General features: G+C 37.2%; 1 long non-coding RNA gene across 2 annotated transcripts; it reads left to right on the forward strand.

Moving 5' to 3' along the window:
• The first annotated feature begins 11549 nt into the window (after window positions 1-11549).
• Window positions 11550-20996, forward strand: LOC103105076 (uncharacterized). Of its 2 annotated transcripts, none has more exons than XR_469187.3 (3): window positions 11550-15455; window positions 16629-16876; window positions 20262-20996. It is a non-coding gene; the product is annotated as an uncharacterized LOC103105076 (long non-coding RNA). The 2 variants fall into 2 exon arrangements; XR_008912823.1 differs by having other exon boundaries at window positions 16629-16850.
• The last annotated feature ends 205 nt before the right edge of the window (window positions 20997-21201 follow it).

Genomic DNA, 21201 nt, shown 5'->3' on the forward strand with positions numbered 1-21201 from the left:
ATGGACTTCTCCATTAGTATCAATGCAATCGCTGAACAATCTGCAGGGATCTAAAAAAAAAATACTACCCACAAGCAGAGGATAAACTGTGGGAGTAAAAACACCGCTGAAAAGCAACTGCTTGACTACAGGGTTGGAGGAGATAAGACTGAGGAGAGACTCTAAATGAACACTATAATGCAAACTCCATCAACAGGGAAATGGGTTCGAGTCAAGAACACATGTGATAACCAGTGGAATCATGCGTCGGCTATGGGAGAGGGAAAGGCGGGGGGGGGGGGGGGGTGGGGGGGAGGGGAGGGGAGGAAAAGAAAACGATCTTTGTTTCCAGTGAATAATGTATGAAAACGACCAAATAAAATAATATTAAAATTAAAAAAAAAAAACCCTTACCTTCCCTCTTGGAATCAATCCTGTGTATTGGTTCCAAGGCAGAAGAGTGGTAAGGGCTAGGCAATGGGGGTTAAGTGACTTGTCCAGGGTCACACAGCTGGGAAGTGTCTGAGGCCAGATTTGAACCCAGGACCTCCCATATCTAGTCCTGGCTCTCAATCCACTGAGCCACCCAACTGCCCCCAAATCTTGTACTTTATGCATCCACATTTCTTAGACTGGCAACCAAAGTAGAACTTCTCATTATACTGGCATTTTCTGTCTATTGTCCTATTAATGTAATTTAGTGTGGCATTCTCTAGGTTCATGTCAGCCAGATTTTTAATTGATGATGTCTATCCTCAATCTTTATGTCTTTTTTGAATTTTTCTAGTATAATTTGTGTTTGTGGCCAGACCAGAATCATTTTTCATATCTTTCTTAATTGGTAGAGAAAATAACTGTAGGAAGGATAGAATTGGCACAATGGGTTTGGAAGGGAAAGATATTTTTTTCCTGCTTTGAGCAAGGAGACACATAGTTCTAAGTTCTCTTGGAGACCAACTGAAGACCAATGGGGAGAGACAGACAAAGGCTTTAGGAGATAAACATATAGGAGAAGCTGTCACATTAACATTTTTCTGATTTCCAGTTAGTGTGTTTTCTTTTGGGTAGGAACAGGGCCTATCTCTTGTTTGAACTACAATCTCATCTCATTCCCAGATTCTTAGTACCTCAAGATTAAAATAGTCCTGTACTCTGATCCTTAGGTAAAGATGTCCTAGATCCTAGACGGTCCACTGGGTCAAATGTTATGTTGAGGAACTTGGAGAAATGGCAATTTTGACATTGTCTTAATTATTTGGAATACTCTTTTTTTCCTGATAATAGTAGAAATCATTGTCTTTTGTTAGTCTATTTTTTAAAATGAGCTGAAGAATAGTACAAATTAAATTGTGCTTAATGTTCTCCAGAAAACACAGATGTCAGTTCAAGATGCTAAGGCCAGAATACCCTCTATGTTGACTGATGTTTCTCCCAGAAACTAATTCTCTGTCTGTCTGTCTGTCTGTCTTTCTCTTTCTCTCTCTCTCTGTCTCTGTCTCTGTCTCTCTTGCTCTTTCCTTCTCTCACTCTTTCCTTCTTGCTCTTTCTCCCTCCCTCCCTCCCTCCCTCCCTCTCTCTCTCTCTCTCTCTCTCTCTCTCTCTCTCTCTCTCTCTCTCTCTCTCTCTCTCTCTCTCTCTCTCTCTCTCTCTCTCTCTCTCTCTCTCTCTTTCACACATACACAGAGGAAATCTAGTTTGTAAGTGAAAGCATTTATTTGGAAATGGATTAGGCTTGGGTGCCAAACTTAATCCAGAAATAATTAATACTCACATGATAACAGAGGAAAGTTTACAAAAGTAAAAGCATGCAAGCCTACAAATTAGACTTCCTCCCTATCCTGGAGAATGCTCATTATCCATGGGGAATCCCTTTGTCTTTCTGAGTTGTGCTGGGAAGAAATACATTTTTTTCCATAAATATTTCTGCTGGATTTAACCTTACCCTAAATGAATATTTCATGAAGGAAAAAATAAACGAAATATTTGAAGGAGGAGGTAGGGTAGGGAAAGGGAATGCTATTTAGAAAAAGATATTCTCTGTTACTTCTTACTCTTCAAACAGAAAAATAGTAGTCTTGGACTGATGCTTCTTTTTTTTTTTTTTAATTTTAAAATAGAGTAACAATGATAATGTGCTTAAGGAGGCAAATGCAAAAGGAGAAATTATTCAAGGGATTAGTATCAGCCTGGGGCAGGAAAAGGAGGGGGAAGGAAATGGCATATGCAGTTTAGCAAATTCAGCCAACATCCATTCATTGAATTTTTACTGTGTTTAGAGCACTGTGCAAGGCATTAATAACAGCCAGCATTTATATAGAGCTTTAAGGTTTGCAAAGAACTTTATGAATAAGATCTCTTTTGATCTTCATATTAATCCTGTGAGGTAGGTTTTATTATCCCCATTTTACAGATGGAGAAGCTTGGAAGACAGACACTAAGTGACTTGACTAGGGTCACAAATTAGTAAGTAGTTGAGTCTGGATTTAAACCCAAACCTTCCTGATTCTACTATGCCCTCTGACTATCTCTAGAGGTTATAGAGCTTACATAGGAAATTCTGTTTGGATGTGACTTGAAATAGGGAGATAAAGATACAAATATGGGGGAAATGGACTAGGAGATATTATTTTCTGGTCTAGGTTACTTCCTGATGAGAAGCCTCTCTCTCCAAGCAATTTTAACATCTTATAGAATTGCCTAAAGCACTGAGACATTAAATGATTTTCCCAGTGTCATACATTTAGTATGTGTGAGAGGTAGGATTTGAACCTAGGTTCTTGGGACACTAAGGACAGATCTCTATTACTCTGTGTCATAGAGCTTTAGAGGTAAAAATGATACTCTATGTACCATTGTAAAGTCATGAGGAAGTTACAGAGCAAAGAGTTACTTACCAGGGATCTCCCAAGAGGAGATGCTCATTACCAACAGGGTCCCCCCATAAAACAGAGGGAAGGTTAATGCACCAACACAGAGGGTTGTAATACAGTTGATAAATGCATTAATGAAGACAAAGTGTCAGGTTCTCAAGGGGAAGGTTGTTATTGTCCAAAGAGAATTGGGAGGTGAGGGACTCCTGGAGGAGGTGACATTTGAGGTGGCCTTCAAGCTGGATGGAAATTCAGCAGGCAAGGATTGGGGCAGAAGGAAGAAATCCCAGCAGGGGAAAAAGCAGAAATAAATGCAAAGATGCAGGAAAACACAAGGTGGTGTTTAGGGGACAGAAAGATGATGGTCTGCAGCAAGGACCTTTAGCAAAGCTGGCAGCATAGGTCTCTGCAGGCACCCTTTGTTCTTTATTTTTCCAAGTTAAAATGCAACACATTTCACTGTTGCTAAGGACAACACGTTTGATTCTTCAGATTTCACAGAATCATTTCAGCCCTGTCCAAAATGATGTATGTGTTGGGGGAAAAACAAAAAATCACCCATCTTTTTTACTATAAGCAAGAAGTTTGAAATCAACTTTGCTCAGATCTGGAGAGTTGTTTATTTGGTAATGATTCAGAGAAAAGTCCTTTTTCTTTTTCTCTTTTAGAGAGGGAGAGTGCATTTCAGTGATATGTGTACAGGGGAGGAAATATATTCTGAGCAGATAAAAAAAATTCCACTCTGTACTCAAGTAAATCAGCTCAATTTAATTAAATATTACATTTAATCTTATTAGCTCTCCAATAAGTGAAGAGATTTGAAGTCAAATGGATTATAAGAATAGATTTTTTTTCAAACAAAGACTATGCTCCTAGTTTTTTTACTATTAAGGATGAAACATTTGTAGATGATTTTGTAACTGTCTTCACTATGGAGTTACTCCCACTAAGAGACTCAGAGCAAAGTCCCTTTATGTCTATTTTTAATTTTAAATGATCTTTAATAAAATCTCAAATGACTTGATCTAATTGATAGTTTCTGAATTTGTCTTCTACAGTTCCTCTAGTGATTTTTGTTTCTTTTTTGAGAATCATCTGCTTCTGATATTCCTATATTTTCTTTTTTTAAAAAGCATTACTTTCCATCTTAGAATCAGTACTGTGTATTGGTTCCAAAGCAGAAGAGCTGGAAATACTAGGCATTAAGGGTGAAGTGAGTTGTCCAGGGTCACCTTGCTAAGAAATGTTGCTACTAATATTCTTATTGCCCTGATCATAGAATTAAAGAGGATTTTTTTGAGGGGGAAGCAATGAACTGATAAATCAGTCACTGAAGGGTAGACCTTTCTCTTATCTGTGTCTCTGTCTGCTCTTTAAAATTGGATTTGCCTATTTAGCTGTCTTTTTCCTCTGCCTGTCCATCTCTTTCAACTGCAGTCATCTTATCCCTCAATTCATATTTTTATGAAAGAAAATTGTTTCAGCAGTGATAACATCTAAACTATAAATGTGATTATTGTGAAAACAGTTTTTTTGACCATTCACCATAGAAGTGATGAATATTCAAATTTAAGAAATTAGAAGACACATTAACAGGTCATTAAGTTAGCCCCTTTCTGAATCATGAAACAGCTTTATACATCTTGTATTAGTGGTCATCTGGTCCATTTAGCTCCACAACTCGTTAGCTGGATTCCCCTTGAATCTTTCCATTGATGAGGAACTTCATCACATATATAGCAGATAGCTCCATTTGTTAGGAAACTTCTCCATATGGAGCCCCAAATGCCTTCTCCTAACTTATACCCATTGGTCCTCCTTCTGCCTTAAGAAGGAACATAAATCATGACCATATTCTCCTCTATATGGATGTCCTTTATTGCTTTGAAGACAGTGACCACATGTAGCAGCATACTGACGAGCGAGTGCAGATCATTCAATTCTTTTCTTTTTTTTTTTTAACCAAGAAAACAAAATAGCAAAAACAATACAAATGTTGTCAGGCTAAGACATTAGAAGGTTATTTCTAGTCAATAAAAGTTTGGAATGAGGTATTTTAAATGAACAGCTCTATTGAAAACAATGAGCCAAGCTCACATAAGCATTTTGTTATCATTTGCAGTGCATCTGAGAGTCACAAACCATCACAGAAATTCAATCGTGAGAGCAAAACTGTGACTGTATCTCTGCAAGTGCGAAGATTGGACTGCAGAATGTTGAAAATGATAAGAGCCCTGGCCTTGGGATCAGAAGACCTGGGTTTGAGCTCTACGCCTTCCATTTTTGGTGCAAAGCTCTGCCACTAACGTTCTATATGACCTTCTGCAAATGAATTCACCTCTCTTAGCCCTGGTTACCTCTTCTGTAAAACAAAGACAAGATCATCTCTGAGACCCTTCCATTTCCAGTATTCTATTCTTAAAGGTCCCATTCACTCTCTTTTTCTATTTTCTGTTCTATGTTCTGGGGTCCCTTTTATCTCTAGAATTCTATATTTTAAGGACTGATAGAAATATCACCATTCCATGTTCTCTATTTAAAAATTCCATGATTCCATGACGTACTAGCTATATAATTTTGGGCTTAGGTTTGTGTATCTGCAAAATGAGATTAATTCGGAGGGTTGTTATAAAGAAAAGATGATAAAACTATGGGAGAGTACTTTGAAACCATTAAATATTTTTTATTATTGTTCAGTCACATCTGGCTTTTTGGGATTTCTTAAATATTATATGTATGTTAATATCATTAAGAAAAAAATTTTGACAATGATCCCCAAAATGCTCTGACCCGGACAAAATACAAAAGCTAGGGAAACGAATAAAGAAAATGGGGAAAAAACAAAACATTAACACATGGATGATGCTTATTCTGACACATTTTTTTTTACTCTGAGACTAAGAAGACTAGGTAGTTCTCTCTCCATATGCTCGGTGTTTTATTTCTATCTGTTGTGATTTCTAATTAGAAGTATTCCATTCAATTTCTTAATCTTTCTTTGTTGAGGACTTAACTCTTTCAAACATAAGAAGTTGATGAAATGGGAAATTGAATGTCATAGTGGAACCCTAAGGGGGAAAAAAGGAGGAATCCTCATGTGCTGAACATGGTATGGAAAATGTATTGTGTTTGTCAACAAAGAACTGGGTTAACTTCCTCATTATCTGTTTTACCCTGGTTGCAAGTCATTTGTTCTTTCTTGGCTTAAATTTCTCATCTGTAAAACAAAGAGCTGGGACCAGAATATTTTAAAGGTCATTTTCAGCTTAAATGTAGTAAAGAACTCATACCTTACTGCTGTTATTGATGTTGTTGATGATGATGATTTTTCTTCAATACTTTTAATGATCCATGATTCCATTGGTGTGGGTATTCATGGATTCAAATCCCAACCTCTCTGTAATCGAGTGGAAAGATGCATGAGTTGCACAGGAAAAACAAAACACAACAAAAATCCTTTCTGAATTTATTAAGATTAAACAAAACATCCTTTCTGAATTTCTCTGAGCCCAGCTCTGGACAATAGATTTAGAATCTACTACCCAACTTGTACTGGAAGCTTTTGTAGTTTGGTTGGATCTGCTAGAAATTACATTTTACTGCCTTTGCCTTTAAGGATCCTGGGTCACTTCTAGACTGGAATGAAGCATCACAGGAAGACTTTAGAGAAGGAAAAACAATGGTAGCTGACATTTCTATATAATGCTTTATAGTTTACAAAGTGCTTTACATAGATTATCTCATTTGATCTTCAAAACAGCCCTGTGAGACAAGTAGGGAAATGTCACCTGATCAGAACTGGAGCACTTCTCCAAGGGGATTATCTTCTTTAAAAAAAGATATTCAAATTAATCTTTATTAATTTAGTGCATGGTAGTGATTCATAGGCATAGAGCTTATTGTTTTGCAAGGAGATTTTTTTCCTAACAGCCCAATGAAGTAGGCAATGCAAATATTTTCATCCTTCTTTTAGAGGAGGTAACTTAGTTTTAGGGAGGTTCAGTGACAGCCCCAAAGTCATTCAGTTTCTTAGTGGCATAAATAGGACATGAGCTGATGTTCTGACTTCCAGGCTAGTGTTCTTTACACTAAACCAAACCGCATCTTATGTGGGGATTTGGGAAAAGATTTTGACTTAAATTAAAAAAAAATTGTTTAAAGGGAGAGTCCAAATTTTTAGGGCAAAAGGTGCCCTGTGAGGCAGGGAAGTTATTTTCCCCGTTTTGTATTTAAGGGAACAAGAGAAAAGAGAAAATGACTTGCCCAGAGTCACACATTTAGGTTTGCTTACTCTAAGGCTAGCACTTAAAAAAAACAAAACAAAACAAAAGAAAAACCTCTTACCTTCTGTCTTAGAATAGAAACTAATTATTGCTTCCAAAGCAGAAGAGCTGTAAGTGCTAGGGAAGTAGGGTTAAGTGACTTGTCTAGGGTCGCACAGTCAGGAAATGTCTCAGACCAGATTTCAATCCAGGACCCCTCATCTCCAGGCTTAGCTCTCTATTGAGCCAACTAGCTGCTCCTATGGCTAGCATTATTTAATGTGGATGGCTGGGTGAGATTTGGCTACCATAAATATGAAGTAGGTTTGATTACATTAAATTTTATTTCCCTCTCTCCCACCCCCTGCTCAGGGGTTAGTTGAATCTCTTTTGCTTTCATTCTTTGTTTCCTAGTACTCTGTACTTTGGAAATTTTTGGTACCCATGATACCAGTAGCACAACGGTTAGTTCAAAATTATAAAAGAACTTCTAGCCAATCAGAAGAAATGCTATCATGGGAGAATTATAGTATCTAAGGCAAGAAAATGCACTGAATTTACCAATGATGTTTAATGAAATATATATCTTTATCAGAGGTGATAGAATGCTTTGCATTTTGGTTATCTCTATCCTTTGATTCTGCTGTTCATTGTGGTTTCTTAATTTTCTAAATGTGATTTTATTGGTTTCAGAGTGAAAAGATTTCAGGCTGAGATTCTACTTCAATTCTACTAGTGCCCTCCTAGGGAGTTACCTTCCACATATAGAGTATATTCCTCTGTGGCACACTGTCTCCCCATTAGAATGTGGGAACACTGAGTATAGGGACAGTGTTTTCACTTTTCTTTCTGTTTGGCACAGTAAGAACTCAAAGGATGTTTGTTAACTATCTGACTTGAACTATCCATCAACTTATTTCTCAGATCTTCCGATTTCTTCTTCTAGAGAATGGATATATTATTGCCTACCTCACAATTGCTTTGAGGAAAAATAACTTTGTAAACTTTATGTGCTATAGGAATGTGTGACTCTTTTTATGAGTTTAGGGAATAGGTGAATGTTGTACAATGGACCTAGTCTTGGAGATTATCAGATGGGAACTTTTTTTTTGTATATAATTTTATTGATACCAATAAATTGGCACAATTCCTGCCTACCCCCCCCCCCAATCCTATAGACTCACAGAATCCCTAGGCTGGAAAGGACTTTAGTTAACACAGTCAAATCCCTGAACTTTGCAAACTTGCTACCCCTCTCTGCCCTAGTCCGTCCAATAAGCCTCAGCTTCATCCCATCCAATGATGAGGACCTATTTATTGTTTCTTGAGACAGCCCATCTCATTGCTGCTTCCAAGTGTTTAGGTAATCATAGAATCTCTGAGTTGGAAAGGGTCAGAGAAGTGGGGCCTGAACCAGAAAAGAAGCCCTCTTTCTAGTTCTGCTGACAAGAATTTCACACTTTCTATCCGATTGGACATTCTCAAATGGTGAGAACATAAGACTTAGAGGCAGAAAGAGTTTTAAAGATTATCTAGATCAACTCTTTCATTTTACACATGAGTATATGGAGTTTGAAAGTTTGTGTGATTTAGAGTTGCCAGGGACCTTGGAGTCCATGTAGTTTAGTGACTCAGATTGGGAACCAGGGTCTCTCAAAAGGTCTTCAAATTAGATTTTAGGGGTGTCCATGAATTTGGATTAAAAAAAATCACACTCTACATTTTTATTGTGATTAATCTCTAATTGAAAATTATTATTTCCTTCAATGATTAAAAAATATCCTGAGAAGGGGTCTTGGGTTCACCAAATTAAAAAAGGACTTTGTGTCTCCAAAAGTTTAAGAGCCCTTGATCTAGTTTCTCCCCACCCCATTATTTATCAGATAAGGTGATCATGGCCTAGAGAACATCACACAAATAATAAGGGGCAGTTTGAATCTTGGTCTTCTGACTTCTAATATTTTGAACCCAAGTCCTCTATGATTCTCCAGCTTCTGCTTGAAGACCTTCAATCAGAAAAATAATTCCAGGAGAAGCTTAGTACAATTTTACATAGTTCTTATTTTTATCAATATTCCCTCTTTCCATTCTTCTCCCTCCCACTACCCTTCTTCTCTCTGCTCCCTCTCTTCCTTTCTTTTTCTCTCTTTTTCTCTTCTTCAGTCTTTTAAGAGTGCTACATACATACACATTACTTTTAGTATATTAAATTAAAAAAACCCTCAGCCATCTTTCAGAAACAACTTTTTGGGGGGCATCTGGGTGGCTCAGTGCATTGAAAATCTTCTACCTTGGAACCAATATCCAGTATTGATTCTAAGATGGAAGGTAAGGGTTTAAAAAAAAGAAACAATTTTTTGCTGAAATGATATGGGGCACGCGGAGGAAACAGTCAAAATACCCTTACTATCCTTGACATTGTTCAAAAGACCACCCACAGCCCAAGAGGGGGTCTTCCTTTGGCTCAATAGAAGTCAAGAAAAGGAAGTAAGTGCTGGTCAGCGCATCTCTTGGGCTGTGGTCTTTGAACTATGTCAGAAGTGTTACAATTTTTAGGAAAATAGAATATGTCTTTCTTCAGCTTTTACCCACTACTCCTTGATCTCCTCAGAGAGGTCAAGGAGAAGACGAATCTTCTTTCTAATGACGCCTATTGTTAATCAAGGTAAAATTAGCAAAGAGAGAGTTATATTAAGAAATGACAAAAACAAAGCAAAAATCAAACACCAGAGAGACAGCTGATAAAAAAAGAAAACTACAATTGTTCTCCAGGCTCTAAGAGCTAATTCTGCTTTAGTTTAAAACAGAGAGCAGGCTCCAAGTAGGCTCTTTTTCTTTTCAGATAGCTTAGAAAGGAAGAAATGGCCATGATCTACTTTACATTAACCAGAAACCTTAGCCCATCTACTAAAGGAAGTTACTGTTGAAAAGATCTAGTTTTTCAATAAATTACAAGTAGTTATATTGATTTCCCTCCCTTTGCAGAAAGCGAAATTCTTTAAAAATTGAGTTAAAAGGGTAGATTTGCTCTTCAGCCTTCAGATGTTTTATGCAAGGTCTTTCCTGTGGATTTTTGTAGAAAATGCCTTTTCTGAGACCTGGCCATGGACATTTAGGGCTGGACTGCTGGGAGACTGAGAGAGAGTGAAGCCCTTCATCTTTACCTGGATGCTTGTGGGACAGGATACAACTGGGTGTTGAGGTGTTGTTCTTCTGCCAGGGGTCAGAGCTAGGAGCTTCCCGAATACAATGATTCCCAGAGGTCATTCTCAAATGTGTGCCAGAGAATGAGAAACAGCCGTTGGTGAAGACCTCCTCAGGCCCAGCTTTGGGCTTGGTTTCCTGTGAAGTCAGCCACAGGCTCAGAGGGCTGACCAGCAAACACCTTCCACTTCCTCTTCCTGCCTTCTATTGAGCCAAAGGAAGTCCCCTCTTGGGCTGCCTGTGGTCTTTGAATAATGTCAAAGGTGTTCAGGGCATTTTGGCTTTTTGGTCTGCATGTGTGCCCCTTTTTGTTTCAACAAAAAGAGGTTATTTGTGAAAGATGGCCGAGTTTTTTTTTTTTTTGTGTATCAATAGACTAAAAGTTATATATATGTAATAGATATATAGGTGTCACTCTTTTGAGAGGATGGGAGGAGGGAGGGGAGAGAGAGACACAGATAGACAGACACACACACACACACAGAATAGTAGAGATCAAATGTTTACAAAATCCTAAGACCTTTTTTAACCTTTGTCCAGAGGGGCAGTGTGGTATGATGGAAAGAACACTGTATTTGAGGTCAGACAGTCCAGATTTGAATCCTTGTCTTCCTCTTTGTTTCCTGTCTGTCCTGTGAGAAAATTTTTAAGAATAAGCATGGCTCAAAAGAAGAGATATAAGAAAACATCCCTATTCAACCCCTTTTCCAAATGGAACATCAAGGATTTTTTTCCTAGAAGAGATGATATTTGAATTGGAGAAATGTTCCATTTAATCAGCTGGGAGATTGCTTGGGGGTTTAGGTGATCTGGTCACTTAACTTCATTCAGGTATGACTGATACTTTTGAATCTCTTTTGTTGGTTTCCATTCTGTTTAGTTGACTCAGAAACATAACTCAGGAAGGATGCCTGGGGTTTTGTCTGAGGGTGCTGATATTTAGAAAGCATCAGTACAATTTCCCAGGGTTTACTCCCTCTTCTTGTTTGGTGGATCCATAACTGACTAGTTCATCCTGCAGCCTATCTCCTCAGCACAAGCCAGTCTTTCCTTGATACAAAAAAACTCTATGATATCCTGGGTCATTCATTGTTCTTCCATAGGAGCTACAACCCAGGAGAGATGAGTTGCAGCTGTTGACCTTCACCCCTGCCTTCCTTATTTCTTCTTCCCCCAGTTATATAATTCCCTAATTAAACCACCGTCTTTATTATGGTTTTGTTGATGACTTCAGAAAGGTACAGTTTTTTCCCCTTGAAGTCCAATTTTGCATAAATGAGTTGCATAAAAAGAAATTCTGTTTCCAGGATATGGATGGTAGATGAACTTCATTACATATAAGAACAACCTGTACATAGAGAAGCTGGCCATGAAGTTCTGGGGAATTTCTCCCTGGATAAAACATGTGAACACATAGAAAAAAATCACATGTCCAAAATGAATGTTTCTCAGCTAGCTCAACCTTCCTCTCTGTGGATCCTTAAAGAAAGTCCTCTTTGAAGTTCATGGATATATGATTCAAGTAGGATTAGTCTAGCTCAACTCAAGTGAACTTTGTAGCCTGCCTTTTGTATATTGCCTGGGTAATGCCACAGTTGCTGCCAATAATAACTCACCTTTTTATAGTCATAATTAACATTTAAATAGCACCTTCAAGTTTGCAAACTGCTTTGCATACATTAACTTATTTAAACCTCACCTTAACCTAGAGAGATAGCTGCTACAGTCTTTTTTTATCTCCATTTTACAGATAAGAATACCCCAACTTTGAAAAGGTAAGTGACTAGCCCATTATTAAGTATGAGACAAAGGGCACTTTGAATGCAAGTCTTCTGGACTCCATTTCCAGGATTTTACCCACCAAGCCTCAGTGCCTCTAAAGTACTTTCCTCATAGTAATATTTTACATCGGTTACCTAATTTGGGATGAAAGAACCAAGTTTTCATACTCATTTTTTTGATGAGCAGATTGATATTACTATAGACACAAGTGGAAATCTAAATATTTGTCCTCCCTTTCAAAAAGTGTTTCTGTCACTCTCCTAAAGAAATTGTCCTATCCACTTTCCATCTCAGTTTACAATACTGAAAAATCTTGTTTTATTTATGGATTACAGTGACTATAATATGAAGGTTTACCAAGAGATCTTGTCAGACTTCAAGCTTCTTGTAACATAGATAGGAAGCTAACCTCTTGTGGGGAGGGGGTTGGAAGAAAACCTATAGTGAGACTGGATCATTTGTACATGAGGTAGCAAAAGAGTGGCAACCTGAAACAGTTGTGGGTATGGAAAATATCTTGGGATTTTGACCTGTTCCTAATCTGTTGTGGTCTTCCTGTTCCCAAATCCAATCCAATGACATTATAAAATGCTTTGGATTTCCTGGAGTATTAGAGCTAGATAATGATCAGCTTACATAAATCCTGGCATTCTTTTATTTTTATTTTTTATTTTTTTCCATAGTTACATGATTCTTGTTATCTTCCTCCCCCATCCTGGAGTTGACAAGCAATTTCACTGGGTTATACATATATTATCATTCAAATCCTATTTCCATATTATTCATTTTTGTGATAGAATATCCTTTAAAACCAACCCCCCAAATCACATACCCATATAAACAAGCGATAAATCATTTTTTCTTCTGCGTTTCTACTTCTGTATTTCTTTCACCAGATGTGGATAGCATTCTTTCTCATAAGTCCATCTGAGTTGTCCTGGATCATTGCATTGGCATTCTTTTTACATGATAATTTCAACTTCATCCTTGAACCTGGGATGGAGAAATTACCAATCTCTCACACTCACCTTCCTACTAGAAAATCTGTACTGAGAGATGCTTTTTGAATATTCATTTAATTGGTTCCATTTGACTCTATTTACCTGAGCTCATTGATTGCATAGTTCTTTGTCTCTGAAGTCAATGCATTAAGCATCATTTATGGAGCTTATATAAAGAATGAAATAATTTCTATGATCAAGAAGTCAAGAAGAAGGAATATTGAGATAAATACAGGATATAGGGCAAGGCATAGCACAGAACAGACAAGCAGGATGGGATCAGGCAATATGATGTTGAGAAATAACTATAAGTAAAGAGCTTTTTGAAGGGCCAAGAAACTTTTAAAAACCTTGTCTTGCCCTCCAGGTGCCATCCAGCTCCTAAACCAGGACCTCTTCTCAGGCTCTGATGCCTGACCATGATTAGACAATAACAAATTAGTAAATCTATTCATTTTTATAGGGTTCAATGCATTAAGGAGGTGATCTAGGTAGAGTGGCTGACCTTTGCTTCCTGGAGAAGAAATGGAGCCCTGAAGAGGATCATGCATCCATCATGGTTAAAATTGTTATTATTTTTGCCTCCTTGTCCAATTCCCTCCAGCTTAGAAAGGCATTTCATATTGTTAGAGGAAAGAAGGAGAGCATGGCTTCCGGCATCTTTGCAAGCTATAGGATAGGGGTCAGAAGCTGGGCATGTCTCCATGGGCAACAGAGCGATCAATGGGTTAAGGGTCTAAAATAGGAACTAGATGAAAGTAGCCTCCAATGTATGCCTCTGACGTGATCTAACATTTATTTGCATTTCAAAAAGGATTTGCTGCCAACAGTCATTACTATAGTCTCCTGCCATGGAGCAGGTACATGGAACATATGAGAAATTTACATTTCATCCTGGGGGTTTACTCCTGTACCTATTAGGAGCTTCATGGTTCTGAGTTAATAGGAGCAGGAGAAGAAAAACAGACTTTCATCTGGTCATTGCCCTGAATTCAGCATTATTCCAGATTACGAATGAACAGAGAAGACTGGTTTAGAAACAGATTTTTCAAAATGTAGTCCAGTGGGGATATGGTATTATTTTCCATTTCTCATTTTTGGTGGGTGGATGAATACTTCATCTGTAATTAAGAGATCTGAATTCTAAATGTATAGAACCTTGACCAAATTACTAAACCTTTGGGAGTCTCATTTTCTTCATTTGTAAGGCAAAAATTATAAACCTTTCCATACTCATTTCTTGAAAAGAAGCAAAGGAGTTAATGCACAGAAAGCATTATGCAGCTTTATAAGTAATCTTGGAAGATTCTACCAAATTTTGATACTAAAAACCTGTATGAACATGCATGATGTCAATGTCTCTAAGTTGGTATACCTCACATTTCTTTTGATCTATTGAAATCCTGCTTTTCTCATAGAACACAGCATCTTCTTGGAAGAGGATGGGCCATGGCCCTATGACATTGTCTCCCTCTCTAGTATTAAAATCATGTAATTGATTGTAAATGAATATAAAATTCTTTGAAGAGACCATTAGAATTGTCCTCATATCACTTCTGACTTCTGTGTGAGTTCTTGCCTTGTGTGAATTCTCTATAAAATGGTCTTTTAGGCAAGCATGTGCTTGGCATTTATACACAATGGCTAGCCCATTGGAGAATTGCATTCTCTAGAGTAGAGTCTGAATTCTTGGCAGTTCAGTTGGAGAAGGGACCTCAGGGTCTAGACCTTATCTTGCTAGGCAATCTACAGAATTTTCAGAAGACAATTCAATTAGAAAAATTCAAATTCTTGGCAGCCCAGATTATATAGGTTTCACAGGCATACAACAATGAAGTCAGCAAAATGGCTCTGTAGACCTTCAGTTTGGTAGGCAGCCTAAATTATGCCTATCCATTAAAGTTCAGTTTAAGTCCCACCTTCTCCACAAAGCTTTCTCCAACCATTGCATACCAAAATAATCCCTTCATCTCTTCCTCCTTTCCACTTACATCCAATATCATTTTGTTTATCATGTGTAAAAAAATCTATTTTTTCTATTCGATTAAAAAAACATAATAGCTAGGAAAGAAAACTGAATAGTTAATATTTTTACCATCATTATTTACATGTAGTGCATAACCAGGATGTTAATGGAGAAGAAAGGATGGTAAGTACATTTGGTGACTCTTTTGGTCATAACTATCGCTTTGGAATAAATCAGGCTATTCTTGGAGAGAGGATCTGATATGTTGAATCCTCTAAATCTCAGGAAGGATTTGTTTCATTGTCTGGGCTTCCCAGGGAATTTCTCATACCTGTGTTTTGTTTGTTCATGTTTCCCCAGTGTGCCAGCCTACAAGAAGGCAGTCAAGAGAGTAAGTATGTTGCATCTGTATCTGACTCCTCTGAATGTCTTGGGTAATGTACCTGAAGTGTGATTGGTAACTTCCCTGGAGGAAAGGATCTGTTTATTGGTGTCTGGAATTTCAGAGTCTGGAGATAAAGGAGAAACAGCTGGGCCCTGGAAGCTATAAGAGGTTTTGGGTACCTGAGATTTTACAAGGCTATTTAAGAGTGCCAGGAGGTAGTCTCAGGGCAGGTGTTGGTTGAATGAAGAGGTTGAGAGATGTTAGGAGATAAATGATAAAGGAAGCATGGAAGGAATGGTTCTCCTAGATTCTGTAATAAGATTGCAGAGTGAGAGAACAATGTGCACTGAGCTTATAGTGAGAGAATTTTAGGGCTTGTGTATAGGAGAGTAGAGGAGAGTCAGGATAATAGCAGAACTGGGCAGGTACAAGTGAACATTAGGATCTGGTGAACTCTAGAACAGTGCTGCCAAACTCAAGAATAAATCAGGGTCACTAAATTGTTCATAAGAATTTTTGCAGGCTGTATGTTGACTTATAAAACCACATAGTAATACAATCTGTGTTTTATTGTATTTTGTATTTTTTCAAATATTTCTTGATTATATTTCAATCCTGTTTGGGCTACACTTGGGAGTGCTATCAGGGCTGCCTATTTTGATACTTCTCAAGAGAGCCTGTTTCTGTGTACAGACTTGGACAGTGACCTGGTAGGTCTTGGGACTGCCTCTGATCTCTAGTTCCCTGTCAATCAGTTATTCAGTTAAGCCAGTCTATAAATGAAGCACTTAATATGTATTAGGTATTGTGGTAAGGGCTAGTAAAACAAATATAAGCAGAGAGACAGTTCTCACTTTGAGAGAGTTTACTTTCTAATGGAGGAACACTTCATAAAGATGGATGCTGAAAAGGGGGCACAAAAAAGGGGGAAGGGGAGGAAGCATGGTAGGGAAAGTCTAGTGAGTCAGGAATACAGTATGGAGAGAAATGAAGACATGGTTGGCCTTTGTGTTTTCCTGTTTTTAGGAAAAAAATAGTTAATTGGTTTCATTAAAATTCCCATGTGCCTCCTTCCCTCCCTGCCCTTGCAGTAGAAAAGGTGTCATCTGACAAAAAGAGATATATGTATATATTAAGTTATATTTTTCTTTTTTCTGTTTGTTAATTCTTTCTCTCAAGGTAAAGATTCTGGAAGGAATTAGTCAACTAGAGGAAGACACTTCAGAGTGGAGGGTACTTCCAGCTTGAGAAATGTGGCAGTGGAGTAAAGAAGTTTCTGTAGCATATGAGGGAAAATTTGGAAATTCAAGGGTATAGCCTGGACTGGAATGAAGATATGGCTGACCTGCTTATCCTAAACATGGAGGCTGTGAAAGGAACAAACCAATACTCACTGGAATAGTAGGCATCATATGCTTTCTTACATGGTACATTTTAATTTTGGGTTTCTGAGATCTTTCTAGTTCTGATTTGAGAGAGATTGACAGGGATAGCAGTTGGGGGACAGGATGACCTAAGGTGTACTATATATATATATTTTTTTTTCTATATATATAGTATGGTGTTGATTTTTGGAGTCAGGAAGACCTGTTTAAATCATGCCTCAGATACTTCCTGGCAGGGTGATGCTGGGCAAGTCATATAACCTATTTTCCTCAGTTTCTTCATCTGTAAAAAGGAATGGGGTAATGATACTTTTATAATAGCATATCAGATGAGAAAATATGTAAAATGTGTTTTGCACACCAGCACAATTAAATGCTAGCTATTATTATTTTTATTATGTGACAGTAGTGTCACATAATAGTGCCAGACACAGCAAGTCTGTTGTAATAGATATGATTTTTCAGGTATTGCCTTGAAATCATCTGATAAAAGAATTGTTTTGGGAAAATGTTTCCTACTATGTCCAAAATCCTTGAAAGCAGGAAACATTTGATTTTTGTCTCTCATCTTGAGATGTAACATAGTAGTGGCAAAAAAGATTTTTAATAATAATAATAATTTAATAATAATCCATTCATGATATTTCTTTTCTATTATCCACCAAGTATATGAACATAATAGGTATAACTTAATATTGATGATACTATTCGAGCTAATATAATACCACCGATGGTAGTTAGGTAGTACAGTAGATTGAGAACTGGACATTGAATCAGGAAGACTCATCTTCTCGAGTTCAAATCCAGCCTTAGATACTTACTAGCTACCCTGGGTAAATCACTTAATTCTGTTTGCCTTAGTCCCTCATCTGTAAAATGAACTGGAGAAGGGAATGTTAAAATACTCCAGTATCTTTGACAAGAAAACTCCAAACGGAACCATAAAGAGTCAGACATGACCAAACAGCAACAAGACTTTTAAGTTCATCAATTGTTTGGCCTTGAGGTAGATCAGAAAGCATGACTCAAAAGATCATATGAATTATTCCATCAGTACCCATTCAGCCCTCATCATTTTCTTTCCCAACTAAATAGGTTGAATTCTTTTCAGAGATCTCTGTCCAAGCTGGCTTTGCTCCAGTGACAGAAAAGCGAGTTGACCTTGGTCCTGCAATTAAAACAAAAAAAGCCCAGAATAGGCATATCCAAATTTTGAACTAAAGTGGCATTGTCTGTGATTTTGAGGATATTTTTATGAGAAGGCAAGTACCTACAGGAAACCCAGGAAACCAAATCCCACTCAGTTTTATCTACTGGTGTTTTATCACCACAGTACCCAGAATGTTAGACCAGGAAAAGACCTCAGAACACAAAATGTAGATTACTAAAATTGGAAGGCATTTTAGACATAATTTTCCCTAATCTCCCCATTCTACAAATAAGGCAACTGAAAATCATAGAAATAAGTGACTTGCCCCAGGCCATGCAGCTAGTTAGTGGTTTAATCAAGATTAGAACCTATGCTGCCTCTTCTAATTTCCCATTTCATTTAAAATTTATTATCATAGCCTTGCATTTGTCTTGATCAGAGCATCTGCTCTGGACAAGGTTGACAGATGTTATATCATCCAAAATATCTTTAAAAAACATCTCCCATGGTTTTGTTGCCAAACCCACTTCGCTGGGGTTAATATCACTGTATTACTTTATAGTATGTAGGCAAAATAAGCAGCTCCAAGTGAATGGATGAATCATTTCTTGCACAGCCCAAGAGCAGGGCAGAGGTCCCCACACCATCTGTACATGAGAAGGATTGTTTTGTTTAATTCAGGTACAATTAAAGGATCCTTCACAAAAGTCACACTTGGGCACAATGAACACCTCAGCCATGTTCCAGATCCATTTCCATGAGGAACAGCCACTGTGTGGGAGCCTGTACGCTGTTTTATTTGTGAGTGAAGAATGCAAAGAACAAAATAAAAGAAATAGAGCTTCACAAATGTCAAATGAAATCAGGCCAGTAGCTTTTGTAGGAGAACCTTGTGGACTCAAGTTCTCGAGCAATCAGAGTCCTAAGGGGCAATCTGGTTCATTCCTCTGTTGAGGGCTTCTTCTTTTCCCTTTCTTCTCAATGACAAATTCTTAAGACATGTAGGGATCTCATCTAATTTGTCTTCACATTCTTCACTGTGGTGATTGCTTAGCAAATGTTTCTAAAATGAATAAGTGAATTTAAGTATGCACTGTGGTGACTGAGGGAGTGGAAGACCCTTTGATGTAGAATTAGAAGACCTGGGTTTGAATCCTGACTTCTGTACTTTCTGGTTCTAGGACCATAAACACGTCCCTTATTCTGTCCTAGTTTCACTTGTCTCATTTGTCAAATGAGGCTAAAGATATCACTAGGGGTTTGTAGGAGAAGTCACTTAAAAAATCTTTAATTGCTATAGGAGTGTGAAATATTATGATTGCTATCATTTATTTGGCACCATATCAGGTAACACTGGAGTGAAATGAAAGACATGTAAGATAAGGTCTCTATCTATATGGGCTAAAAAAGACATGAAATTATTTGAGAACTGGAAAGTTGGAACTACCCATTGGAGTTGTCTCTTCAATAGGGATATTGTAAAATTAACATATATTTAAAGAAAATGACTAGAATGGTAAGGAGACTAGAAACTCTGTCATGGGGAATAATTGAAGGAACTGGAACTGGAATGTTTACCCAGGAAAAGGGATGATGGGAGTATATAACCAATGTGTTTATGTGTTGAGAGCCTGTGATTTAGGAAGGCAGCATTAGAACCAATGGGTGGAATGTATAGAGAAACAGATTTTGGTTCAATATATGATGAAATTAAATGGAACTTCCTAGTAATTGGAGCTGTATAATAGCGTAAGGTGCTTCTCTGTGCTGAAGTTGGCTCCCAATCTTGAGGTGTTTAAGTAAAAGATGGCTGACTGACCACATGTCAGTGTATCAGTAGGATAGTGAATTAGTATGTAATTGAACTTGTAGTCAGGGAGAGCTAAGTCAAAGTACTACCTCAGACATTTGCTAGCTGTGTAAGTCACTTAACCTCTCAGACTCAGTTTCTTCACTTTTAAAATTGGTGCAATACAAATGACATCATAATAACAATGTTGAGGATCAAATGAGGTAATGCAGGTAAAATACTTCTTAAAGCACTACATAAATGCTGATTATTATTAATATTACATATGGAAGGTTAAATTAAATTATTTTGGATTTACAATTAAATAATGTATTCTGATAGTATGTTAATTGTATGAGAGCAGTCAATAAATAAATAATTATTTTGAAGTCTAACAAAGGTTCTTATTAATCTTCTTAGTTTGTAAATTTCTTGAATGGAGGTTCAATTTGTGTTACTATTTGTTCATTTTCTTGAATCAATTATAGGTTGGAGTCATTGGGGAAATGTTTTTAGAAGATTCAAGGAGTGAATTGAGTCTTGATATGATGGATAGGATGTGATCAAATCTCTCCAGGAAGAAGGAGGAAGAAGAGGAGAGAAAAAGAAGAGAGGAAGAAGAGGAGAAGGATAAATTGTAAAGATTTGGAAAGATTGGGGGGAATTGTTGAGTTCTGAGACTGAAAGTAAATAAGGTGAGTTTGGGACTGACTGAGATGATGAAGGAGACAGAATATTTTGAGAAGGATGATTTAAGCAGAAGAACCTAAGAAGAAAGGAAAAGAAGAAATTAGAGTCAAAGAGTGAGTGCTTCTCCCCGTACATTTTTTCCCTCAGAGACAATAGAGTATTTTTAAAAGAAGACAGGGAAGAAACATTTTAGTATGAAAACAAAGAATAGAAAGTCATCAGAAATAAGAGGTGAGCCCTGATCTCTTTCAATAGGCTGGAAATTGGAAAAATGCCATGTGGAAGAGAAAAGGACTTGTACATTCAAAGATAAGAAACAAATATTAACCTCCTCAAGAAGAGAGAGAACTGGTATTTCTGAGTAAGAGGTAGTGACTTATTCTCAAGGGATGACATGAACTCTGTTCTGTCTCCAAAGTTCATCCTTTTTTTCCATATCATGATGATGTCTATTGTCGTTCTCCTTCTATTGTATATTGATAATATAACAGCATTCCTTGATTTGGTACTTTTTGGCAATAAAATTTAAAGAGCTGATTTAACTGTTGTTAAATCAACTGTTGTTAAATTGTTGTTAAATTAACAAATTTAATTTTTTAACAAATTTAACAAATTAACAAAATTAAAAAAATAAATTAACAAAAAAACTGTTGTTAAATTAAAACTGTTGTTAAAAAAAAGTTGATTAACCAAAGGCAAAATCAGAAGAAAGAAAGGATAAATATATGAAGGCAATAC

Source organism: Monodelphis domestica, chromosome 6 (assembly GCF_027887165.1).
Source record: "Monodelphis domestica isolate mMonDom1 chromosome 6, mMonDom1.pri, whole genome shotgun sequence".
In the NCBI taxonomy this organism is placed as follows: Eukaryota; Metazoa; Chordata; class Mammalia; order Didelphimorphia; family Didelphidae; genus Monodelphis; species Monodelphis domestica.